Genomic DNA, 27,476 nt, shown 5'->3' with positions numbered 1-27,476 from the left:
GAGACTCTGCAAACTCTGGAACAGTCTGCACATACATGTTAGGCAGAGTGCCTCTTTGGTCCTCTTCAAAAGGAACCTTGATGATTGGATGGGAGATAGGAAATTCACCCTGGAGATCACGTCAGTTGCCCTGCTAGACAGGGGTCCAAGGACATAAATACTGTGGGAAGAAATAGCCAGGGAATTGTTATGGCTAGGCTTGTATAGGACCTAGGGCCGATAGCCTAGTACCAACCTATGAACCTATGAACCTACCTGTACCAAATATACAGGAAACTAAAAACAACATTACTTATGATACAACACTCATAAATAAATTATACAACAAAATGAGCAATAGAGTTCTTATAGAAAGTCATAAACTCCCTGTGTTAAAAGGGCATTCAGACATCCTAACAAAGAACTTAAGGTTGCAGTCAGAAAACACAAAGCTAATTATAAGCTCAAAATAGCCATTTAGATTAAAAGTAATTATAAATCCTTTTTTGACTGTGTTAGAGAGTTAAGAAACAACACTGTTATCTTTCAGAATTGATTCTCAGTGATACTACCCATTCTGTACACAAAGAAACAGCTGATAGCCTAGTTGACAAAATGAATCTGAGCATCACCTCATCTACCATCATATTTGCTCCCCCTTTCAACTTCTCAGTCCTTGATCCCCTCACCAGATATCTATGGAACAAGTCCTAGCAGCCCTTTATAAAAAAAAAAAAATACAAGCATTGGCCTTAATAATATACAACAAAAAGTAATAATTACCACTATATATGGCATATTGAAAACTCTAGTAAACCTCTATATACTTTAACATAGGCTGTGAGAGTAGTTTCATTGGACTAGATAAGCTACTGGAAATAGAAATAAGAACAAAATGTTACTACCAGAGCAAATTAATTTGTAGCTTTTCACAAATTAGTTTTAGCTGTTCTTTAGCTGTGACTCATACATTCATATGTCTTTTTTTTAAGAATGAGAAGCAAACAGTCATGCCTCAGAAACATGCAGTCATTTAGTCTTCATGACTTCTCAAATTACCTTATCTGCAGAAGAACAAGCATAGACAATGAACTACAAACTACTTGTCACGATAAAACAAAACTGTAATTATTATAGAACGATGCTGCCACCTGCTTTGGACAGAGATATCTGTGTTCTCTGTCATACAACAGATCTGATGGTAGATTTAAGATGTTTTAAAAAGATTATTGTTGAAATTCTTGGAATAGTTGGTCTGCAAGTGCAAAATGTGGAGGAATATATATTAAAGTCAAATACTGTGCTACCTCAGAGTATGTCCCTTCCTCCAAGGTACTATTTATAAATGTTAGTGTAGTTCAGTAGTAGGGGTTTTGGGGGTCCATCCTATATCAGGTTGATGCAGAACGTGAAGTTTCCCTACATAAATGCACAAAAGGTATAACAGTAAGGTTTGGAATTCACTTTTTTTTTTTTTTTTATAAATCTCAATTTTTCAAAGATGTATGACTCAGAATATTGCATTTTTCTGTAGTTTAATTCTTTGACTTTTAGTTGAATTTAATCTTAAAGACTGAAGCATGTAGTATATCATTCTATGTGTTTTAACTTAGGTTGTGAGGGCACTTCCAGTGATAGCCAGAAAACTGTATCTTCTATCATTTTATTTTTACAATAAGGAGGTGTTATTTTTAATGTATTTTGCATGTTCATGGATATGATTTTGTGACATGGTCATAAAACAAGCAGTTGTTACATTCAAGCTGCTGGAATATACAAAGCACAGTCTCCCACTATAGACCCTTAATGGCATATGCCTGAAAATCCCTGCAGTGTCTGCTGACTATAGAAAAACTTTGCTACTACTCCCCCAAATTATTGCTAATGCTACTGAAAAGTAATGTCATTACAGAAGGAGCAGAGCTAATGAGATCCATCAGTAATGGGTTATGAGCTGATTTAAATTCCATCATGGAGAAGGTATTCACAGGCTACAATGGTACTTCACATAAGAAGTGATAGGAAAGTGATATTCTTTCTAGACTCACTGACCATGGCAGTCATGGGTTTATGGAGAATATTGGAGTTTGTAACCCGGGGCACTTACACAGTTCTTCCCAATATACCACTTGAGTGTTGCTGATTCCATTATAATGAGTATCAGGAAGGCTGTATTTTAAGACATATAGGAATCACCTACAGGCTGGTATTGACATGTACTGCATACCCGAAGCATACTGCTACAGATCCCTGACCAGGCAATACCTATAAATATCTGCCTGGCTAAGACTTACCTTGGTATGGTGAAAAATGACTGGGCATATGACATAATGCTGGTAGAATGCCTCACTACATATGCTAAGACTGTCTGTATTTAGAAAGAAGAATAACATGTCGTCAGTTGTACTTTAGTACTCTCTGGCATGCTCTGTAAATTTGTATGTGCAATTTTTAAAAGTGCAGTAAACCATCTTTATTATTTTGGTGCAATTTATATGCTCCAACTGCTCCATGCATATGCAGTCTTTCATTTGCATTTCACCAGGGCAGGCAGGATTTTGGAACTGCAACTCTTCTGAGAGCAACTGCAGCTTCAGCAATGTGTCTTGTGACAAAAAATAAATTGTTGTGTAATCTAGTCACTGGAGTTTCTCCAGATTCTAGCATGGAATATAAGTGGATGTTCGAAATTTGTTGGATTAGAGTATCGTTATATTACAACATCAAATAATCATAGGTAAAAAAACAGCTTTGTCAGGCACATAAAAATGGAATTCAAGCATGAACATCATCATAAGTAAACATCTATACCAATAAATGAGGTAAATGGATATATGTAGTCTCAAATTTACAGAAATGTAGGGCCACTCTGCAGTTCAGTATATCTGGTATATTGTGACTATTAAGTGAAGGATTAAAAACACTATTTTAAGAGATAAATTGCCTATTAACGGGATCTAGTCATAATAATTAGAAAATATTGATTAATGCTATTGCAGGGTTCTCAATGAGGTTCAACATATCTTTTCAAAAGGTGAACAATTGTAAGAGCTTAAGACATATTTCAATAAGACTAGACCATTAAGATGATTGAAATGCTCCATTACAAAGGAGTTAACCCCTTCAAGAGAGTTCTTCTGATACATTTTTAACTTTGTGTAATATTTGTTTTTATTACCATAAAAGGAAGCTAATTGTAGTGGCAATTAGAGGTACTCCTTCCATAGCTAGACTTAGGCATAGGCCAACTAGGTGGTTGCCTAAGGTTCCACTCTAGCAGGTATGCTTTTCCAGTATTTATTTGTTTTTTGTTTTTTTTGTAGTAAAGAAACTGTTCCCCTAAAATGTGTTGAATGAAGATAGAAAACTGAAGAGTAAGAGAAACTGTGAGAAAAATAAAGAAAAAGTAATCTGGATGGTGTAGGTAGACCAGGATGAGGACATTAGGTGGTGTGGTGGGCACTGTGGAGCCCTTTTTCCTAGGGCACGAGTTGACTAAAGGACTGTCCTGGCTCCTTTTATTTCGTATCATCCAATCACTGGTATCTCAACAAAGTCAACCTTTCAACTTAAGACTAAGGCATAGTTTTATAAGTGCTGTATCTGCAGTATTATGCAGTATTATAAAAAAAATGAGTGTTCCAGAAAAAGTGATTGTGGGATGAGTAGAAACAAGAGCATTAACAGCAAAGTGATACGATACTTTACTATTAGTGCTAGTACTTTATTTTTTTAAGTACACTAATGCACCTATTTCATTAAAGTATTATGCACAAAAAGAATAATTTTGGACCAAATCAAAGAATGATTGGAATAATATAATCCATGAGAGTTTGGTTTGCACTGCTGATATTAAGTTAGCTTGCAGTTCAGTTACTTCTCCCTGAATGATATTTGGTACCATTTGACAAATTTTATCTTGATGAGTTACTAGGGAAGAGATGCCTTATTCAGTGCAAAAATTGTACTATATTACCATCAGATATTGACATCTTTGACAAAGATAGCTTTACTTGTAGTAAGCACTGCTACTTAATTAAAAGGTATGAGGTAGTTAGTATTTGGGCAATTTACAATGACAGTGTATCTCAAAACTCCCCAAAATTACATCATTGTATTATTAGAATCCCAAAGTAAGAGTGAAAAAATGGTAAACAAAGTAGTTTTATACCAAGAAAGGGAACCAGTGGAGTGCATCTCCACAACAAACAAATGATTAATAGACAGAGTGAAGATATGGAGTCCCCACTTCAGAGAGTAGGTGTACAAAAAGGTAAATAATAGACTCTGACAATTATTACCCCATAGAAGCAGTCCCAGAATGACATAATTTATTCAATTTTTGGATTTTCAGTTTGCTGTATCAGAGAAAAAATAAATTATGTATTTTTACAAAAAATATTTCTATGCGGTCGCAGAGTATTGTTCTTTCTGTGCATTCACATATGTTAGGCCTTCAAATATAGCAATACAAACATTTGTTTGTTGCACTTTTTACCTCAATTGCTTTCTTAACACCTTTTATCACTTGTGGCATAGGCACATTTCATTTATATAAAATAAATCAAGCTGTATTAACAAGTTAAAACTAAATGTTATGCTTCACATATATTGCTATGCATCATATAACCTAAGCAACATAACATAAATTATTAAATTCTTGCCCCCTTTGTAAACAAGAAACATATTTATTAAACCATCACTTATGACATAAGTAATCATACATTTATATAAATGAAAACAAACCATACTGATACAATCCCAGTTGCAAGCATTTTACATCCCAAAGCATACTGACACACTCCCCGATGCAAACATTATACATCACTTATAATCTACCCAGTCATTTTCAGTCAAACATTACATAGCTCATTAAGTCCTGCCTGCTTTTAAACCTCATTCCCCCCTGTATGTATTGTTCGCACAATTCCCATTTTTCCCAAGGAGCTGATCAAATGGACTGTAACAGATTGTTTCCGAAACTTTGCTATTCTTGGTATGGAGTTGATTCTTTTTTCAGACTATGATGAGCAATATCAATTGCATACTGTCTTGACCTTCACAACTCCTAAAGTTTTATTTTAATTTTTTTTCTTTTTTACTTTCTGTTAAGTTAGTATGTTATTTCATGGACAGAAAGTTGTTTCAACATCAGATCAGACTATGTTTCATTTACTACAATAGTTCATAAACTCACTTCAATGCTGAAAAATGATTGGCTGGTAACTTTAATGTGAACATCTGTAATAAGTTATTAACCCTAGTATTGAAGTCACTACCCACTGTAATGGATCTTATGCAGATAGAGAAGTCTAAGGGTTATTTTGTGTGGTAGCAGACTGACACTCCTATAGGCTGAACCTGATATGGGAGTGAGGCAGTATCCAAATTAACAGCTGTCATTTGTGAAGTCAGGAAGTTTATCTTATTAACGTTGACAAGACTGACTAATTTTCTGTACAAAAAAATACAATACCTCATAAAAAATCATGGAGGTGAAAGAGCATTAATGAATTGTTATAGACTGAAGCATAACTGCATGACTGATAGCAATGAAAGAAGAAGCCAATCTGTCAAATTTTAAATCAACCTGTGCATTCAAAGTTCTATATTCTAAGCAGAGAGCATATTCAGAAACAACCCTCACTGAAACATTGTATTTCAATGAGTCGTATGAATAATTCACAGGGCCTCTATACATACTTTCACTTCTTGGTCTTACTTGACCAATCACTAACTTATGTTCTTCTCATAACTAGCCAGCTGCATTGCCACAAGTCAATGCTGTGGAAGAGATTTGACATTTAGTGGCAAAAGTGAGAAGTCCTGCATTTGACAATTCTGTTTAGGGTGACTAGTTTTGAGGTACACTTCAGTGCACCTCTACATCTTTTCAAAGGCTGTTTTTGTATTTTAGGCTACAAAAGTAAAACACAATAAGTCTTTTGGATATTTTTGAAGCTGGTCAACTTGTCAATATCACAATAGCCGAGATGCCTTTTCCTATGGCGGCTAATTCTGATCATTGGAGTTAGAAATTTTGTGTATAGTCTCAACCACATTTTTAACAGCTCTACAAAAAAATATATAGCTCATATAGCCAGGAACATCAAGAACTAACTGAACTAATATAGCCAAGAACATCAAGAACTACCTGAACTAATGTCTACAATACAGATCTGTATAAATCAGACTTAGAGATGGGACTACACCAATAAAAACAATGTTGGATGGCTGTAGAGGGCAGGAGCTGGAACAGCATTTACAGTTTATAGAGGCGAAAGCTGAAATAGTATATAATGGTTAAACAAATTGTCACATATTCTGACAAATTCATATTTGCAGAATAACTTAGGCTTCTACTTGGTATAAGTAACAGTGCTGTTTTCCCACTCCCTCTAATAAAGTTTTTTAATACTGTGCAGAAAACATACTTTGTATAAAACATCCAGAGATACAGTACGTGTGCTACTTGTGGATTGGACATGTCCACTACATTACTGAACTCCTCGGAGCATCTTCTTGGAGTGATAACATATTCCTCAGAGCATCTTCTTGGAGTGATAACATACTGCTGTAACGAATGGTACTGATCCAGCAAGTACTACTTCATTCTCCTTTAGAGTTCCCTTCCAGCAAACCTGGAGCAGCAATAACCCTTGATGGTAAAGCACCTTTTCGGTGTTTACACTGCTGCAATGTAAAATGCATGTGCCAGACATTGCAAAGTGATCATATTTTTCAGTAGAAATATATGTTACTGGGTCTATATTAATTTGCCAAAGTGCAATTTCAGCGAACACCTAAACATCAACTGCACTTCAGCGAAAATCATTTCAGCGATTTGCTGAATTTACCAAGGGCAAAGAAGTAGTTGGCCTGCTACTCAAATTTGCCCTTTTCTGCAGTATAGTGTGATCTTGGAGTTGGTATATATATATATATATATATATATATATATATATATATATATATATATATATATATATATATATAAATATATATATAGATATATATATATATATATATATATATATTTAGGGAGGGTGTGAGGGGTGTGGCTGCAAAGCCCCCTACTTGGGTGGGTTCAATTTACTTGAATGTCAGTCTGTTCTGCTGCAGGACAAGTATTTACTTGCCCTTGGTAAATTTAGCAAATTGCTGAAATGTTTTTTGCTGAAGTGTGGTCGATGTTTAGGTGTTCACTGAAATTGCATTTCGGCAAACTAATATAGACCCATATTACTGAACATTGTACTTGGGGTTCACTGTCTTCACTAATTTAAATTTGAGTTTCAGCCCATTTCTTCTGCGTGTACTACATGTATTTCTGTGTTATGCAGTTTAGCCTTCATCAATTCAATGCCTCAAGCTCTGTAAGCCTAAAGCAATATATGGATAAATATTGCAAAAAGAGACATTGCACTGCAAATCACTGAACCCTTTACACTCATAATTCACATTAATGTCTTTAACAGTGTAATGAATAATAATACTTTTTAGGGGGTAGGCAATACCTGACTCCCTTGCATTTCTAAATATGTCAACTATGAGATGAAACAGCCTTGGGGGTATTGAGAATCTTTCTTACCCCCACAATCCTGCAGTGTTGCTTGAAACATGGGAGTAGAGAGAAACATATTGGCTATTCCTGTTTAATTACTGTTGCCTTTGCTTAGCAGATACCCAAAGCTAGAAGGCTAACAAATTATCACAAACATATACCAATTGTAAGGCAGCACTGGGGAATCATAGATTACACAGATGCATGAATCAGCGGAGAAGTTACTATAAACAATCAGAAACATAAATATCTCCAGGAAAAAGTGAGTTGTAGCTTTTACATGTATGCTTCACATTGCCCACACTGCATCAAATTGTATTAATCTTTTACTTCACCTGAATGGGATTAGAAAATATCAAAGTAAAGAAAAAGTCAAAGCCAGTGTTTAGTAACTATTATAAGATGCATAAACATGACTAACTTTGTTACTGAAGCTTGTAGACTCCATTAAATAAGGCTCGAGGAAGCAAGCATTTTCTTGAATAGACACAAAAGAATTTGTTCATATCATACCACAAATATAAAGCATGCCCTGTTTTGAAAAATCTGTACCCTTCTGAAAAAATAGCTGGCTAATATAAGTTATTTGTGAAGCTGAAAAAATATATACATATGGGGCAGGAAAATTAGTGCTCAAAAATTTTTAAACCCAACCATACCACATATGGAACAAGTCAATGAATATTCATTTCTAAAAACTGTTATTCCATTTCAAAGATACCGATTTGCACTTTCAGCTGTGCTTTCATACATTGCAGTTTTTTGTATTTAAACCTGTTAACTATTTTACCACAGTAAAATAGTAATGAGTAATCTGGAAGTACAACTATTTATAATGAAGAAAAATGTTTTAAAGTGAAAAAATGAAGTCCTTTCCTTTCAAAGAATTCAATTTTATTTACCCACTTGCTTTCATTTCTTATCAATAACTTATCTACCTTTGTTGCCACTTGTTGCTATAGCCGGGTCCTTAAATTAAAATTGTTGTCTACTGCCATTTTGATTTGTATGCTTCTCAGCAAAGTACTAGTTAGTTGCCCTTTTTTAGCATCGCTAATATATGTGGCCTTATATGCATTTAATTAGGAAAAGCATCTTATCTACATACTAATACTAACACTGAACCAAATGTCTGTTACTGTTATGCTTATAACTTAACCAAAATAAGGCAGGTAACTTCACAAATCAAAGCTATAAAACCGAAAAATAAATTGTGTAGAACAGGCTGAAAATTATATTTTATTAAAACCAACAAACATTAACTAGTAGTTAAGCTGTTTTGCCTAACCTAGACTTCTACAGAACTGTAATCAATGTTGGATACTCATTTATATAAAGTAACCATTAGATATGTAAGCACAACAATCACTTACCTTGTATAATTAATACAAAATAGATCTTATAGTCAAAACCTAAATAAAATAAAAGAATAATTTACAAATTATACTTGTGACTACATCATTCCTACCTTAAAATACACATTCTAAAATATCAATATGTATCTTAAATGCCCATTGTGATAAATATATTACAAACACAATTCTGGACATGCCATGTAAAAACTATAGACCAGTAGCTATCCTTTCCTCTCTGGCTAAAATTATGGAAAAGTGTATCCATAAACAACTCTTACACTACCTTATTCAACATAATCTTCTGGCCAACTCCCAGCATGGATTTAGACCACAGCACAGTACCATCTCAGCCCTCTTGCACCATGGGTGCCGGAATCATAGCGCGAGGGGGGAGGGGAACCCCCCACTTTTGCAGATCACCTTTTCAGTTTTGTCCCATTCTTTAGTTTTTGAATTTTTGTAGTTTTCGCACTTTAGCAGCTGATGTCAGTCACGCACGCGATGACATCAGCTCAGCGCACATATTTCCAGGTTTGAATGCGAGTGGGAACAGACAGTTTTAGCTGTTGCTGAAGGAAGGAAGGTTTCCGGCTGGTGTGCTTTCTTGAATGGAAGCAGGAACAGACAGTTTTAGCTGTTGAATGTTTTATTTAGCTTGGCGCACATATTTCTGGCTGGTTTCAGTTACTGCTGAAGGATTTAACTTTGGAGTCTGGTGGGAGTTACAGAGAATATCAGAGGCTGGCTGTACAGAGTAAGGTAGGTGTGTGTGTGTGTGTGTGAGTGTGTGTGTGTGTGTGTGTGTGTGTGTGTGTGTGTGTGTGTGTGTGTGTGTGCGTGCGTGCGTGCGTGCGTGCGTGCGTGTGTGTGTGTGTGTGTGTGTATGTGCTTTTTCTGTTTTTTCCTGTTCATTATGTCGTGGTCAATCTGCCCTTACCAACTTCTAGAATCGCATAGTAGTCCAGCAAGCAGCAAGTTCATAGCAATGGGGTTACGGTTACCTTACTGAAATGTCAGAGATGGCACAGTGGTGCAGTGGTTTGCATTGTCACCTCACAGCCAGAGGTTCTCTGGTTCAATTCTTGGCTGGGGTGCCTTCTGTGTGGAGTCGGCTTGTCTTCCCTCCATTCATTTGGGTTTCCATTGGGTGCTCCAGTTTCCTCACATGTTTTAAAGGCATCTGGAGCACTTCTTCCCAAGCCTCCAATGAAAATTGGCTTGCTACAAGTCAAACTTTCCTGGTAAACAAATGAGGGTTATAGAAATGTTGTTGACTGTTTTATCATCAAAGCAAATTCATCAAAAACTGTTTCATTAGAAACTGCAAATGTACTTGTAAATGTCTGAGGTTGCTCATTGTTTGAGATTAGGAAGAATTCCTTTCCTTTGTAGTACATACAGTCTCTGAGTTAGTATGTTTAGGGTAAGGAAGGTGTGGAGCATATCCCCCATATGAAGGCTGCAGATTTGTTTACCCCTTAGAAAAATTTTCTGTTTTTACAGTTATATTTAATTTCAGCAGTTGTACATTGTTATTGTTTTTACTGGTGTTTTGACAGTAATGTCTCTGAGTTGCTGTGTACCCGAGATTCATTCCTTAACCTTTAATAATTTCATAATATTTCTTGTAATCCCTTTACCTTAAACCAACCCAGAATTTCAAGTCATGCTGCAGATTACATCATTTGAATCAGATGCAGCAGAAACCTTGAAGGTGTTAGTAAAAAAAATGCATTTAACCTTCTGTTTGTTGGTGTGTGTGTGTAACTAAATAATTGGATTTTAGTCACAGGACAAAGTCATGTGATTCAGTAAAGCAGCCTACCTCAGACAACCTTCTGCACTCATTGTCAACTCTGGCTTGAAGCTAGGTATGCTGCCTGTAATGTTTGCTTAAATCTAGGACTACAAATCATTGCCTTATTAGCACCCTCTTTGGCATGGAATACTTGAAAACTGTTAACAGGTTGAAATCACATGTAGCAATTCTTCTTTATTTCCTGAAAAGGAAAACATTTTTCTTTTCCACTAAACAGGCTCAAATGGATTCAAGCATGTGAAAATGCCCCCAACAGAATACATCAGGTGGCTAGAGGTACTCAGGTTCAAACCCTGTACCTTGGGTACAGGTAAAAAGAGCATAAAGTCCCTAGCCACCATCACTTGTGAATGTATGCCTCAGTGGGAAAACAAAACCTTTTATTCTAGCAAATTTCTAAGGTTATAAAACCAGTATTTGAAATGTGTCCCTATTTTGGGGTTGTATTCACCCATTATTGGCTTTGTTCTGTATTTTTGTGCTAAGAGGTTGAGAGCTATGGTGAGAAGTGAGAACTGAATTCACTAAATTATATGATAGCCATTTAAGTTTGTCTTCCTGTCTTTCAAAAAACTGCTAGTTTGGCTTAGTGGTATGTTGCTCTGACTGTAGTGCATAGAGTTCTGGGTCTAAGACTTGGCAGTGAAATGTATGGTGGTAGCACAACATTTTATGCAAGCAACTTTCTAAAATTATACAAGCAATGGGCCGGATTCACGAAGGCTTGCACGGAGTCTAAGAGTAGAGTAAGACTCCATGCAGCCAACATGTCCGCCGAGTGATCAAGGAACAGCCGGTAGGGGTGGGCAACAGAGCTCCTAAAACGAGTCTTACACGGACAGGGCTTGAATATGCAAATTACCTCAATTGCAGGTGAAAGCTATGCAAATGAGATAAATTTGTGATCCAGGAAGCCCAAACCTGTCCGAGTAAGAGTAGTGCTATTTGCAGAAATGTACTCAGTTGACAACTGAGTACGGTTCTGCAAATAGCAAAACTGAGCCATGACAGCACCAAATAAAGGTTGCATCTAGTTGAGGAAGCATGCCAATGGCCAAATATACGGCCATTGGCAATGTTCACTGATGCAAAATAAAAATAAAAGTATTTTTTTTATCCTGATCACTGATGTTTAAGCATAGCACAGCGCCGCGCAAACGTGCGATGCTCTAAAAACCAGAAAACCAATAATTAAAATCTACAAATGTGGATTTTATTGTAATTCCTAATTTACAATGCAAGGGAATAGCAGTCCAAAGACAACATGGCTTCCAAGTAGAGGTTGCTAAGGGGGGAAGCCCAGTCTAAGAGATGTAACCAAGCATTAGTAGGCAATCCTATGCAAATGAGGGTAAGGATAGTGAATCCCAAGTTTACATAGCAAATGAGCACAGTCAGTGGAGTGTAGGAGTAGGATAAGGGGAGTATCAGAGTAGAAGATAGGTGACATCATGAGGGGGGTATGTATGAAAGAAGTGAAGCTCATTGGAGCAGAGTGGCATGTGTTTGCTGTCAGTTACTCATCACTGGAAGAGGTGTGTCAACAGGTACCCTATCTAAAGGCAAGAAATTGAAGGTGTATGCCATGGATAACACTAAAGTTTCTTGTAGAAGTACTTGCAACATGTATGTGCGCGGGTGCACGCCTGTATATCCAAGTAAGACTGTGTGCATGCGTGTACACCTGTGTGCGCGCGTTTAAGCCGGAGTAAGCATGTCTAAGGTTGTTTAAAGTTGTGTAAGCATGTTTGTGCCAGTGTGCACACGTTTTAGCAAGAATAAGCAAGTTTTAGTCCGTATAAGCATGTGTGCACGCGTGTGAGCTGGTGTGCACGTGTTTGCACTTGTGTGCACGGCGCTGCCCCCCTGAGGAAACAGAAAGGGAAAAGGAAGCAGAACAAATGGTAGGAAGTTAACCAGGGAGAACTAGTAGAGCTAGCAGGTGAAAACAATCAGAAACAGGCAATTACACAGGCAGTACACTAGCCCAGCCCAGCACAGCACTTAAAACTCTGCAAACAACATTCCACTATGTTTCTCTCAGAGACACTGCAAAACTGCAGTAAGCTAATAGAAGTGAAAACTGAAAAAGCTTTACTGAGACAAAGAAATGTTAGGGGCTAACATTGCTGTTATAAGGCGACATATGCAATATGCTGAGGGTGGTGACAATGTGAATGCTGCTGGACAACCCACAGTGAGGAGACAGAGAAGAGTGTACAGGCCCAGGGTAACCTATCAGGGGCTACATGAGCTGGAAATAGTGGAGCGCTATAGAGTGGGCAGAGACCTCATGCAGCAAATTGTTGAGCTGTGCAGGCCATGCCTCACACACAGAACCAACAGAGGGGAGCCCATCCCAGTGGAAACCAAGGTATGTGTTGGCCTAAGTATATTAGCAACAGGTACCTTCCAGAGACCAACTGGTGATATGATGGGGATATCACAGGCATCAGCATCCAGGGTACTGCACCAGTTCCTGGATGCCATGTCAGCACATGTCGGTGATCATGTATATTTCCCAAATTCCCGTGAGGTATTGGCCAGCAATATGCGTCTCTTCCAGCAAATAGTGGAATAACCTGAGGTAGTGGGTGCAATAGACTGCCCGCACATACACATCAAAGCACCAGCCGGTGAGCGGGGTAGGGTCTACTTTAACCGTAAGGGCTTCCCCTCCATCAACTGCCAGGTTGTGTGTGATGCCCAGGGCATAATACTGAATGTGTGTGCTGGCTGCCCTGGAAGCTACCATAATTCCCATATCTGGCATCTGATACAGCTGTACTAGACATTTGCCAATGGGGACATCCCTCATGGTCACCTACTGGGGGATGCTGGCTATGCACTTGAGCCGTGGCTGATGACACCCATCAGAAATGCACACACACCTGAACAGGAATGCCATAATGAGGCACACGCACAAACACGAAATGTAATCGAGCATGTGTTTGGGCTGCCCAAGTCACGGTTCCGGTGCCTGGACACATCTGGTGGAGCCTTGCAGTATTCACCAACTACATGTACCCAAATTGTCATGGCATGTGCTATGCTACATAATATGATCCTGTGAAAACAGCTGCAGCAGGAACAGCATAGGCCCGGGCCAAACAGCCCCTCACCATTGCCAAGGCCATCACAGGCAGAGCGTGACTCTAAGGAGGAACAACCTAAGCCTGCCCCAGTAGGCAGAAGGAGGCGTGCCCAGTATGCTTTGGCCTTGGCAAAGAGGCAACGCATAGCACATACACTGGCTCAGTAGGAACCCTGGAAATGATACCTCTCTCTGACTCGCACATATAGTAAAAGGGATGCCTAACTTTACACTACCTGTTTTCAAACATGTATAGGGAGTGTAGTATGTGCATCCGACATAGGCAGCCCTGCAGCACCAGCTGAGGCATGATTGCCATGTGTTAAGCAATATAAAGCAGTGCTAAACAGCTTTTACCACCATTTAGTACATGTAAACAAAATTGCACACACCAACTAGTACAACTGTGGTCAATGTTGAGCAATATTGGGCAACGTTCAGCAATGTTGGTTAACGTTGAGCAATGTTGGACAAGCTTGGTCTAAGCTGGGCATAGCTGAACAAAAGCCAACTTGCTCATATTTGCTCTACTGGCCCTTAAGTAGTCTGGTCTGCTCGGTATGAAAATATAAAGCAGTGACAGGCCTCGAACCCAGGATACTGTGCACTATAGTCATAGTATTGAACCACTAAACCATGACAGTATTTGATAAGTCTATGCAAAGTATCTCATGGAAACCCTGCAGGCACAGCATAATCTCTGTCGAGTTATGACACAAAGGTGAACCCTGCAGTAAGAATAGAACCTGATTTTCAACACACATATAGTATAAATGTTAATATTGGTCATGTTCACACACATCAACAAATGTAGTGGACCTCAGACAGCAACATACTTAAAGGTCACACTGGGCATGCTCACACACTTGAATAAATGAGACAAATGTCAGGCAACAAAACACTGAAAGTCCGAACTGGGCATGCTCACACACTTAGGCCATGTCTGAGTACAGCAGTGGGCCACACATATCCGGAAGTTGCATGTGTTAACCCAGGAACCTCTCACTATTCAGCAATCTGCCCTGTGCACACAGTTATATGACAACAGACACATATATAATATAGTGGAACCCTGTCATAATCAAATATCTTCTGCAGATACTTAGGTTGTTCATAGAACGTGGGAAAGCAAAGAAGATAAAAAACCTGCAATCAGTATCTTCAATAAACAATGTGCATCCCGAACATTATCATAGGTTCAGAGGTTGATACTAGGCTATCTGTCCTAGGGCATGTATAAGCCTAGCCAGAGTGTGTTTGGCTTTCACAAACCTGTAAGATTAGTACACTGTTCCTGTGAATAGTAGGTCACACAAGATAGCCCATTTACGTTTAGTCTATTGTGCCTCTGTCTAGCAGGGACCCAGAAGATATCCCAGGGGTAAACATACGATCACCCATCCACTTGTCAAGATGTCTCCTGTAGGTGGTCAGTGGGGGGTTCTGCCTATGCGGGACTGGGATTGCATTCCCGAGTGAGTGGAGCCTCTGGGATAAGAATCTGTCTCACCAGCATGTCCTATTAACATCTGTGCTGAGGTTTACATCCCTAGAGTGTGTAGCTCCAAGGGATTCGGATATCCTGAGGTGGAGCATATCCATTAATTCTGGGTTGGACATGGCTTTAAACAACAGGCACAGATCACATCCGAGTAGGCGGTAAGCGACTGAGTAGAGCTGGAGTTACTTTATCCAAACTGCGCATGGCATCTGTCTGAGTCCCTAGATCTGCTTGTTGAGGTATTTTTGTGGCCATTAGAGTTGCTGCAGGTGTTGGGTAAGGTACATCCCAAATGGGGCATTGTATCCAAGCATGGTCTTGATGAGTATAGGGGCACAATGACCTCACTTGATCTAGATGTGAAACCTTATGGGATAAGGTGGGCTATATAGAAGGTCTGTCTAACCACTTTGGCAACGTGATTGTCAAAGGCGAGAATACTAACAACTCATGTCCCCAAATCCCTAACAACTCCTACCCTACATAATGGATTACCACCTATGTGGTAATGTGTGGGCATGTTGTTATTCCCAAAGGGGATGACTATGCATCTAATGGCATTTAGCTGTAGGCCATGGCTCTGGCACCAGTCATCCATCTCTGTGAGACCCTGTTTGAGGATGCTTGTGCCAGCTGGAGAGCTGATTATGGCACCCAGTTTGCAGTCATCTGCGAACATGGTCAGCCATATTCCTCCTGTGTTAGCCTGTCAGAGAAATATATACTGAACAAGAGAGGTCCCAGGACTGAGCCTTGTGGGATGCCATGTGTAACTGGTGTATAGTCAGACATGGCACCTGCAATACTGACCATGTGGGTGCTATCCCTGATCCAGTTAGCAATCCATCTTGTGACATATGTGTCGATATCGAAGCTGGTGAGCCTATGTATAATGGCCGAGTGGGGTATTGTGTTGAAGGGTTTTGCAAGGTCCACATAGGCTGTGTGGACAACCTTCCCTACATCTATGGACCTGGTAACTGTTTAAAAAAGTCGAACAGGTTCAAGAGGTAAGATCTGCCCACAACAAAGCTGAAATGTGTAGGATCCAGTGTCTGTAGGTTCCTGATGTCTATGTGTATGAGTTCTATGACAATACGCTCCATAGCTTTGCAGAACAGGCTAGTTAGGCTTATAGGGCGATATTGTCTGGGATCCATTGTGGCACCACCTCTGTGGAGTGGGACCACTGTTGCTGTACGCCATTCCTTGGGTACATATCCTGTAGTAACTCTGATATTGAACAGTGACTTAGTGTGAGGGTTACGTTCGTCATGAAGCTCGTGTAAGATGCAGGCCAAGACACCGTCTGGTCCCATTGATACTGTGTTGTCTGCTTTGGAGAGGACAGCACTCACCTGTTCATTTGTGATGTCAGGGAGGCTACACTTTGTTGGGATGGACAGTTGCTCTTTAGGGGGGATGGGGGGGGAGACATTTGCACTGAACCTGTTTGCCAGGATGTTGGCAATGTCTGTGGATTCAGGGTATGTTTAGTCAGTATGCAGTAACTCACAGCATATCTGTGAGTTTCCACCCAGGTTCCTGACATAACTAAAGAAGGCCTTGTGATTGTCCTAAGTGTCTGGTGAAATTTTCTGTTAGAAGTGGGCCTTAGATGAATTCATGAGTGATCATAGCTTTTTGCTAGTACTGATCAGAGATGCCTTCCCTTTTTGGGATTGTGCTCTATCAAGTAGTAGCCTCCTCCTTTCATTGTATAGCTTATTAATGGCCGGGGTCCACCAGACAGGTCCCCTGCTTTTGGGGGAGTGAGTCTTGTTGTTATTTGGGATGGCATGATCCATGCATTCCAGTAGGTGTCCATAGAATGTGTTTGTAAATGATTCAGCGGTCTGAGCCGTATTTACCACTGTCCCAGGGTCTTTGAAGGATACCACCTTGGTTTGGAGAAGTGTGACGTTTGCTTTTGAGAAGTTCTTCACTGAGATTACCTAGGATGGGGGTGAGGATAGGATATGGATGTCCAGTGAGATAAATGTATGGTCTGACCTTACCAATGAGGGGTATACCTCTGGTGTGGAACATAGAGTCCCCATGTTGATGATGATCAGGTCCAATATGTTTTCCCCTCTTGTGGGTGTGGTGACCAGTTGTGCCATAGCATTTGAGTTTACAAATATTAGCAACTGTTGGGCGAGGGTGCTGGGGCTTGAGTAGTATTCCCAGTCAATGTTTGGGTATTTGAAGACACCCAATATAATGGTGTTTGGGGAGACCTTCATATTCTCCAGTGTTCCCAGGAAAGCTGAGTGGGGTTCCTGAGTTTGGGAGGGTGGTCTGTAGCAGGCTACAAACTGAAAGGCAGTTTTGCCCACTGTTAGTTGCACATGTATGGTCTCCGATGCTTCGTACAGTGCTACTAACCTGGAGGTGTGTGTATCTGGGATGTATATGGATACTCCCCTTATTTGTGTTGGCTGGTCCGAGTCTTGTGGCCAAAAAGCATGGTATGAAGTATAACCTAGTAGTGCTGGTGTGCTTTTGGGAGCCTGAACTAGGTGTCTGTTACTGCACAGATATCAACATTCTCCATACTGAGGAGAGTCCTGAGTGTGCGCATTTTGAGGGTAAGACATCTGGTGTTGAGCAGCATTACCCTTAGTTTCTTTTACCTTGTAACGTCTATGGAGGTGGGTTTGTCTTTTGAGCCTCGCTTAAAGAAGGCACTATGGGGGTGGCATGAGCCTTAGCCAGTATTCGAAAGTCTAAGGGTGACAGGTGCAAGCTGTCCATAGCGAAGCTATGTGGCATGTCGAGCATGTCATCCCAGGCTGACAGACACTGGATCCCCTTTGAATGACACCAGTATGTTAGCCAACTGTTAAAAGTGATCAGTCTGTCTGTATACTGTGACATCATTCTTGGTGAGGGTAAGATGCTACACAATATCAGGGTCATACTGGCCTGGGCTACATGATCAGAGAGCTCCTCTATGTCTCTTGTCATGTAGTCCAGGGAGGAATGTCTGAGGTTATTCACAGCAGCATGGACAATGATGGAGCCATTTCTGTACTTGCTGTGGAGTGACCTGAGTGCATGTGTTATGTGGCGGATCCTGGCACCCGACAGACAGCTCAAAGCGACCATCTCCTTGTGCAGCCTGGTGAGTGGGATGTCAGTATGTCTGACAATAAGTGTCACCTATTACAAGTATATTAGGTGTGTTGTTTAGCCCTAAGGGCAGTGACTGTGTGGCACACTGACTTTGTGAACTATGTGATATGTCGGTATTGTTGTGGGGTAGCAGTTGTTTGTGTGTCAGCTTTGAAGGTTTCTGCTGCTTAGGCAGAGTTTATTTAGAGCCTCCGAGTATGTTTTTGTGTGGTAATGTAGTTTGATTGCTGTCGCTATAGGTCTATGTGAAACTGGATTTGTGGTGTGTGTGTGGTTACCTTCACCACCTGATAGACTGTGCCAGTCATAGGTCGAGAGAGCTCAGCGTCCTGTATGTCTATATAGTTGCATCTCTCACATATATCTGAGTTTGTTGGGAGGAGGAGAGGGTTGTCTGTTTACATAAGACAGTTGTAACATTGCGTCAAAATTCCAATATTCACCAGCTGGACTGGAGAGTACACACAAAACCGACCTTTGGACATGCCAGGATATTATGATGACATACTCTGTTGACTGATTAGAAAGGATCAGTAGGGTGTTAAGTGTGTAAAAGAGTATAACAGGGGTTTAGTGCTCAGGTTTGGCGGTGGTTTGGAAAGATTATCTGCGAAGGAGTCCAGACTGAACCATGACACCTCCTTCAGCTATGTCATAAATAGCAATGTACACTCATATATGTCCTGAGTCAGGGCCAACTGTACCTGACTGACAATGCCAACATCCTGTCAGACAGGCCCATATATACACACCCACCTCCCACTGACAAAAGGCCCTATCATCATACCAGGAGATATCACATGTAGAATGGGTAAACAGCTCCCCCCAAACCGAAAGCATGGCATCAACTGGATTACATTGTTTCCCTATATGTGTCATGAGTGAACTACAGAACAAACAGACCCAGCACCTGAACAGTCTGTTGCGCCTCACCCTCTATACAGGATCTGAAACCGTTGAATGTGTTATAACAACATATGGCACTCCCCACAAGTGTTGGTTCACAACAGACCATGGGAAGTATAGTCCAATAAGCCTATAAAGTCTGATCTGCAAGGCCATGGAGTCCATCATGATTGAAGTCATAAACAGAGCTATTGGGAGCCGACAAACACACAGCCCTACCAACTGTGGTATGTTCATGGGTAGATCATGTTTCCCAAACCTCCTAGACTGTTTGCAAGGCAGCACTGAACGGAGCTACACATGTCCCACATAGACTTTGAATAGCCCTTTATCAACATCCCAGACACATGTCGTATCCACAAAATCAACAATCTGTGCATAAATATGTATTGTCATATGAAGGAATGGCAATTTGTCCACAGACAGATCACACAAGCTGAGAATTGTGGGGTCCTGTCCAAGCTGTTAACACCTGCTGACCCACATGGTTCATTCCTGGGATTGCATAAAACAAAGTGTACACACATTACCATGTCCAGTCTGATGATGTCAGCATCCTACAAATATAGCAGGAGAAAAGGACCCACCCAGTAAAGCATATAGCGCGTTGTGTTAATGCGTATCTCTCTAGTATCAAAACATAATTAGGTAGGGGTTCGAATCCTGCAATTGCTGACTGTGGGGGGGGGGTGCATGTTTGTGATTTCCTTTGAGAGGAATGCCTTTTTGGACACTGGGAAAACACATTAAAAGAGGTACATTCCTCTTTGGAAAGTCTGATGATGTCAGCACCCTACAAATATAGCAGGAGAAAAGAAACCACCCAGTGAAGCATATAGCGCATTGTGTTAATGTGTTTCTCTCTAGTATCATAACATAGTTAGGTAGGGGTTCAAATCCTGCAATTGCTGACGGATTGAAACAGTATGTGTATTGCACACATCAGGTATCAGTGTGGCAAATAAATATATGTACATGTGACCTCAATTAGTACATAGGTGTGAAGCCTGCATACTACATGAATAGATTTGTTACCTTTGACAGATTGTGCCGCTGCTTTTCAGATTGTAGGTCACATATGTATGTATGTGACAAGGCCGGCCACTGTAGTGATCTGTGGCCACTGTCATCTGTGTCATGCACACCCATGACAGTTACTATAGACTAGTGTGAGTGAGGGTACATGCCTGGGGTATATGTCAGACATGTTCATACACAACAACGTCTAGCAATAATGGACAGTCATTATAGGTGTATAACAGCCTTGTGGATATGCATACAGGCCCCTAATTTCTTATGTGATACACCGAGGGACTCCACAATACCTTTGGATATGTGGATACCAAAGGACAGATGACATAACACTTGGCTGTATGTACACATTGGTACCCAACATACATGCTGGGGGCTACCACCTATGTGGTACTGTCGGGATAGTATGTATAGTAAATGTGGATGACTATGCTATAGTTAGCTTAGAGCTATACAGCATGTGTTGGACAACAGGTATCTGTCTGTATGATACCCTTGGGTAGGATATGTGTCCCATCCAGAGAATGCATTGTAGGCCAATGCATGCATTTCCAGATGTGGATGGACATATCCCTGGTGTTTTTGCATGTACCTAAGAGGGCTATATGCCAAACAGGTGTGGTCCCAGGAATGGGTGGTGGTCAATACCACTGGTTACTGTTATAGTATAGTACCGGAAGGATCCAACTGTTACTGAGTTCCCTACATCTGTGTGTTAGTTGTCAGAACATCTAATGATTGGTTATAGTTAGGCTGTTGAGGTTGTGTATACTACCAAAATGCAAAACATTGACAGATAGTAACAGTATCACCCATAGCATGGTGTCAAACCATGTCATACACACATGTGTACCCATGTTAGAACATATCTGTAGTAGAATGCATACTGGCCACCGAGAGATACTATGAGATGTTAACACTGTGTAATACAGGGTATGTCACACTTTCCATGTGTCCACTATGCACGTACATGCAGACAGTGCACCCCCACCATGTTCACAGATGTACACCTGCTAATCTGTACTGCACACATCACACACGTACTGTCCACTCACTAACACATGCTGGCAACACTATACACTTCAGCCAAGTGGCACATGGGTGGACAATACATACTCAGACTTAACATTGGTGTAACCAATACTACATTGACAATCATAGCTTTGATACATCATGCCTGCTCAGATATACCTACAAGGATATCATTACACTTTCCTGTTGACAACATGCTAACATTGGTACACTGCTATAATGTCACCCTGTGTATCAGCACCATGTTAGCCTGTTCCTGCGTCAATGTTACAGATGACAGGAGGTGGCACAGGTTTCATCATATACACAGGGTGTGTGGTTGGTTTGCCAGAGCCCGACATTGACCCATCCAATCGACATGTATGTGTGTGTGTGCGTGTGTGTGTGTGTGTGTGTGTGTGGGACAACAGTACATCATGGGCCAATGTTGATGTAATGTGTGTGTGTATTTGTGAGCCCTAGTTGTTTGGTTAATGTGTGTGTGTCTGCATGCACATAGCTCCACCATGTGGCTGCCATATACGGGAGGTTGTGGGACAGCCACAGACTGTACCTGCCAGGCTGTACAGATCATTGTCTCTGGGCATGGACATGGTACCTGTGCCTGGCAGGGGTGCTACGGACAGTATCGGGTACCAAGCCTGACTGGGTACTATCATCAGAGGCAGAGGTATGTCGACTGGACCCATGTCCCTGCTGGGACTGGCCAGAGCCACGTGCATGTGGTCTACTAGGACAGTCAATCGACAGGCCAGCCCCAGCATTGCTGGGCTGGTACTGCCACTACGGGAGCGGCTGTGATCTGTGGGTCATCCGCAATGACTGCCAGCCATTGAAGTTGCTGACATACATCTGCGTTGACGTCTCAACCATCCTGCATGGTCCTGGCTCATGGAAAACACATTGTGGAGGGCATCTAATGTCTCCCCCCAACGTCTATCAATGACTTCGGTGTAATTACAGATGGCACCAGCAAGGTCACGGATAATGTCATTGATAGCGGTGTAATGGGCCCTCTGCGCCCTTAGTCCCTGTCTGGTGTACCATTCCATATGTGCCTGTGCCTGCATTACAGCCCAGAACATACTTGAGGTTGTAAGACCTGTGGGGGCACGTCTGCCAGGGACATTACAACCAGTGGTGCTCCCACGAGAACTCCTGAACATCTGCCTATGTGGTACTGTTCCAGGAATCCGGGTATGGCTGCTGTGAGGGGATGCATGTGCCATGGATGCCACACTATCCTGGTCAATGCCAACTGTATGCCGTCCCTCGGCTAAGGCCATTGGTGATGAGGGATGTATTGGCAGTATGAGTGTGCGCATAGATGGGGTGGAAAGCTGTGTACTGTCAATTGGCGGACCAACGACAGACCCTGTCAAACCTGCCTGTGCCACAATACATGTATCATCATTTCCACTATTTGTGGCAGTGACTTCAGGTTCCCTGCTGCATTCAGCCAACCCAACCTCAGCACCTGTGAGAGGAAGACAGGAAACACACTTTACAATCTGTACATGATGTTATCACACATGCACCCATGCACACATGCACACAAGTACACTCCTCACTACAGCAGATACACACACACACACACCAGCAATCCACAAATACACTCCTCACTACAGCAGATACACACACACACACCAGCAATCCAACACATACTCAATAGTGGTTGAAGGTGGGTGACAGTATCACAAGGCAAAAGGTCACCTCACACATGTCAGCATGCAGAATATGTGTTGCTCAAAACCATGCAGTGCGAGTGTAGACAGCCCAAGTAATAACAGTATACATGGCTTTGATGTGTGTGTAGTTGTTCAGTGATTGGCTACACCCTGGAACACAATGTGTACAAGGAAACAACATTGCTGTGCAAGTATTATCAGCTCTGCAATGTCCTGTGCACCATCACTCACAGGTATACATACCATGGCTGCATGTGTTATCTGTGTGTCACATAGATTTCCATGTCTGATTACAGTGTCAGTGTCTGTAACAGATAATAGTGGGCACAGATGTAGCACATGCATTCTATGTACACACACGGGATGAGTGGTGCATGTATACGTGATGGAATACCAGTGCTCGACATGGCCATTGTACAGTCGTTATGGAGAGTGTGGGACATATTGCAGATATGTCGGTGCCAGCCATGACATGGCATGCTACATGACTGCAACATTAAACACCACACATAGCCAATGTGTGTCATGTGGCCTATACACCCAATAGCATTCCAGGACATATATGTGTCACTTTGTACAGATGGTGACTGCTATGCATATTGTGTATAGTTGCATATGTTTGCACACACACACACACAGCATGCTATGCATATTGTGTATAGGTGCATATGTTTGCACACACACAACATTGAGGTGCAAAGCAGTGACTGCTATGTGTAGTACTGTGGTCGCTGTAACTGGATGGGGTGTAGTACCATGAGCCATCATCATCATGCATCATGTGGTCACTCAAGGCTACTAATGTGTGACAGACCACCGCCTAGCATGCTGTACCTGAACTGCAGTGCAGTGGCTACATTCACAATTACACAGCCACGTTGTACATGGGTGTGTGAGGTGCCCAATAGGGAGCATTACCTAACATGAATGTGTTATGTGTTGAAGAGAGTTGCACAGCCCCATGATAGGCCTCTCCCCCTCACGTATATCATGTGTGCTGTGTGGATGACATGTGGGATACTGAAGTGTGACCTTACAGCGGGTGTGTGGTTACGCCATGTGTAGCATGTTGAGGTGTACTGGTATGACAAACGTGTTATGTTGTGTACAGCTGTATCAACTATGCCTATCCAATGTGCAGTACGGTGTTGCCACAAGTGTGTCTGATGCTCTGTGTATTGCATGTGATTGAGGCAGCGACTGACATTACTGAGATGTGCAACGTCTTACAGCATGCATTATGCGTAGGTGTGTTACGTGTACATGGCCTACACCTCACCTATGACATGCACATTTCATTACCAATATTGAAGTTATAACACACTCAACAGCATGGACCGTCTGCCCTGCTGTCACACCAGAGGGACCTACAAGAATATGAAAGAGTTCATCAGTGGCCACAACTTTGGCATTGCTACTATGGGTTTGCTAAACTACAGTAGAACAACAGTCGACAGTCACAGGTATACACATAATATTCCAAATATCAGTATTGCACAACACTAGGCAGCACAACTGCTAAACACACAGTACACATCTCACATATGCATAATCTAACAATACAGGTAACTGTAGTCTACAGATAGGGCATGTTACCTGCACGCTCCATGTCAACATGCTGGGTGGCTCCTGCCTTCATGACAACACATGTCTGTGGCAGTTGCTGTTGTTGATCAGGAGCCACCATGCTTAGTAGCAGCTCCTCCACTCTGGTGAGGGGGGGATGAATGGCCACCCCACCACCTGTGGCAAGCTGTTGTCCATGGATATCAGACACACGCCGCTGGACATGTCTAATTAAATCACTGCAGTGATGGTGTACCTGTTCATATGTCCAGTTATGCATGCCTATGTCATTTACCTGACGAACAAGATCTTGCCACAGTGCAGTCCACTCATGCTGGTGCTGGCTGCTTCTGGAAAACAGCAGGGAGTAGTGCTGCACCAGGCTGTGGTGGATTTCCTGTTCCTCTGCTGCTGTGTAACAGGGATTATGGTGGTGGGCTATCAGCCTGAAAGAGAAATAAACAATATGTGTGAGCGAGTCCTGTGGCACACTTTACACCCTTAACTACAGATATCACTTAACTGCCATATATACCATCTGTTTGTCTGTCAGAGGATACACACGTTCAATACCACATATTGGTGCTCAGGCCACAACTGACTGACAGTGCCTGGCACACTCGATATATCAAACCACTATACAACAGTACCTGGCACACTGTTTGTGGCACAATGCACAACGTCGCCACAGGGGCATATAGCACGCTAATGCATGAAGAAAGATGTCATCCATTGCAATGAATGTAAAGTACAGTTACAGTAGTACCAGTAAACCACCCTAGTCGTTGATGCCATACCCCTGCCTAACATATGTACACAGTTGTTAATATAGGTGGCATACTGCTGTAACAGAGTATATATGTTGCTAGATACACACATATACCCTGTAACACACATATGATTGTGGGCATGGTACAGGCATAATTACACACACATCAGACAAACATACAACACACCAATGTATGCCAACCCAGATGAGCTTTACCTGTGTACCATACAGTACTGTGTGCCACTACTTACAAAACCTTATGCCTAAGGTATGTAATCTGTGCAGACTACAGGAAACACACAAGACGGTGTTTCCAAGCAATGTGAACGTACACCATACTGTGCTGTTTAGGCCTACAGCTTCAGGTAGTACTACAGTTCATATGGGAGTTGGATTCACCAGTAGTACCACTAACTAAGCATACATGTATTTCTTTAGCCTACAATGGGACACCACAGTCGTCAACAGGAACTACGTCACAATGTATGCCATACTACTATGTCTGCCTAGCAATAACATACACATCTTTTGCTGGCCTCACAGCTAGGACACACACTACCATGTCAGATACAACTTCACACTAAGCTATCACACCTTTACAGACCTTGCACACATTCAGCGTTACACTCATTCAGCCTCACATCGCAGGTATTGCATTGAGTACATGTGTGTGTGTGCATCGTGTCATAGGTAGGTAATACGATATTGGCCCTAGGGCCTAGAGCAGCCTAACCATATGCTACCCTGGCCTTTGACACACATGTAATTTGATTTTACTTGCCCCTGTCAACCAGAACCACAGAGGTGATTCCCGGGGTGTATTACCTATCTCCCAAACAATCATCAGGGGTATTTATGACAACTGCTAATGAGGAGCCTTGTTTGCTATTGCTAGGTGGTTTATTCCAGAGTATGGCATATCTCTGAGATAGGAACCTATCCCTCCAGCATATGCTGTTTAGTGAGCTGATGTGGTTTAGGGCCCTTGAGCGTGTAGCCCGGAGGGATTGTGATATGTTGACATGGTGGTTGTCAGACAGCTATAGGTGTGACATACCTCTGTATGTCCAGCAGAGGTCACCTCTATGTGGGCCGTATGCAACACAGTCTAGCTGTGGTTTTGTGAGTCAGTCTGCATAGGGCATCTGTTTGAGGCCAGTATTACTCTTTGTGAGGTATGTTTGTGGCCTTTCCACTTGCTGTAGTTGTCATGTGAGGTACATACCACAAGGGGCATTGTGATGAGTAGTAGGGAACACTGACCTATATTTCCCTAGATGACACACCAGTTGTGATGACACGTACCACATAGACAGATTACAAAACTAGTGTGGCACTGTGATTATCAAAGGGGAGGCTACTATCCACCTGTGTCCCATGTTCCCTTATCACACCTTCAGTGTTAGGTAGATTTCCACCTATGTGGTAGTTAATGGGTACAGTGTTTTGGAAAGGAGGGATGGCACTGCAGTATCGACACTGGTCTTCAGTCCATGCCTTGGTCACCACGCACCTGTTGTGGTACACATATGTATATGTATATATATATATATATATATATATATATATATATATATATATATATATATATATATATATATATATATATTTATACATACATACATATATATATATATATATATATATATATATATATATATATATATAGATATAGATATAGATATATATATATATATATATATATATATATATATATATATATATATATACACATACATCTAAACATCCATTGCTGTACATATAGATGTACATATAGGCACATGTACAGTCCACCTTTCATGGTGGGGATATCAATTATGCGACAGTTGTGAGATATACTGATAAATCAGTCCCACAGCGTTTAACCACCACATGACATATACCAGCAGTGCATGCTGTTTACTATGCCACACACTACAACCTACATAGATATATGCACATAACAACCTTCAACAACATATATATGTCCACCCTTCACTAACAGTTGCAGTATGTCCCTTGCCCTATGCACATGTGCAGATACATATTGATAC

This window comes from Protopterus annectens, chromosome 6.part0, assembly GCF_019279795.1.
Source record: "Protopterus annectens isolate FY-2018-M chromosome 6.part0, PAN1.0, whole genome shotgun sequence".
Lineage (NCBI taxonomy): Eukaryota > Metazoa > Chordata > Ceratodontiformes > Protopteridae > Protopterus > Protopterus annectens.
This window is presented reverse-complemented; position numbering follows the sequence as displayed.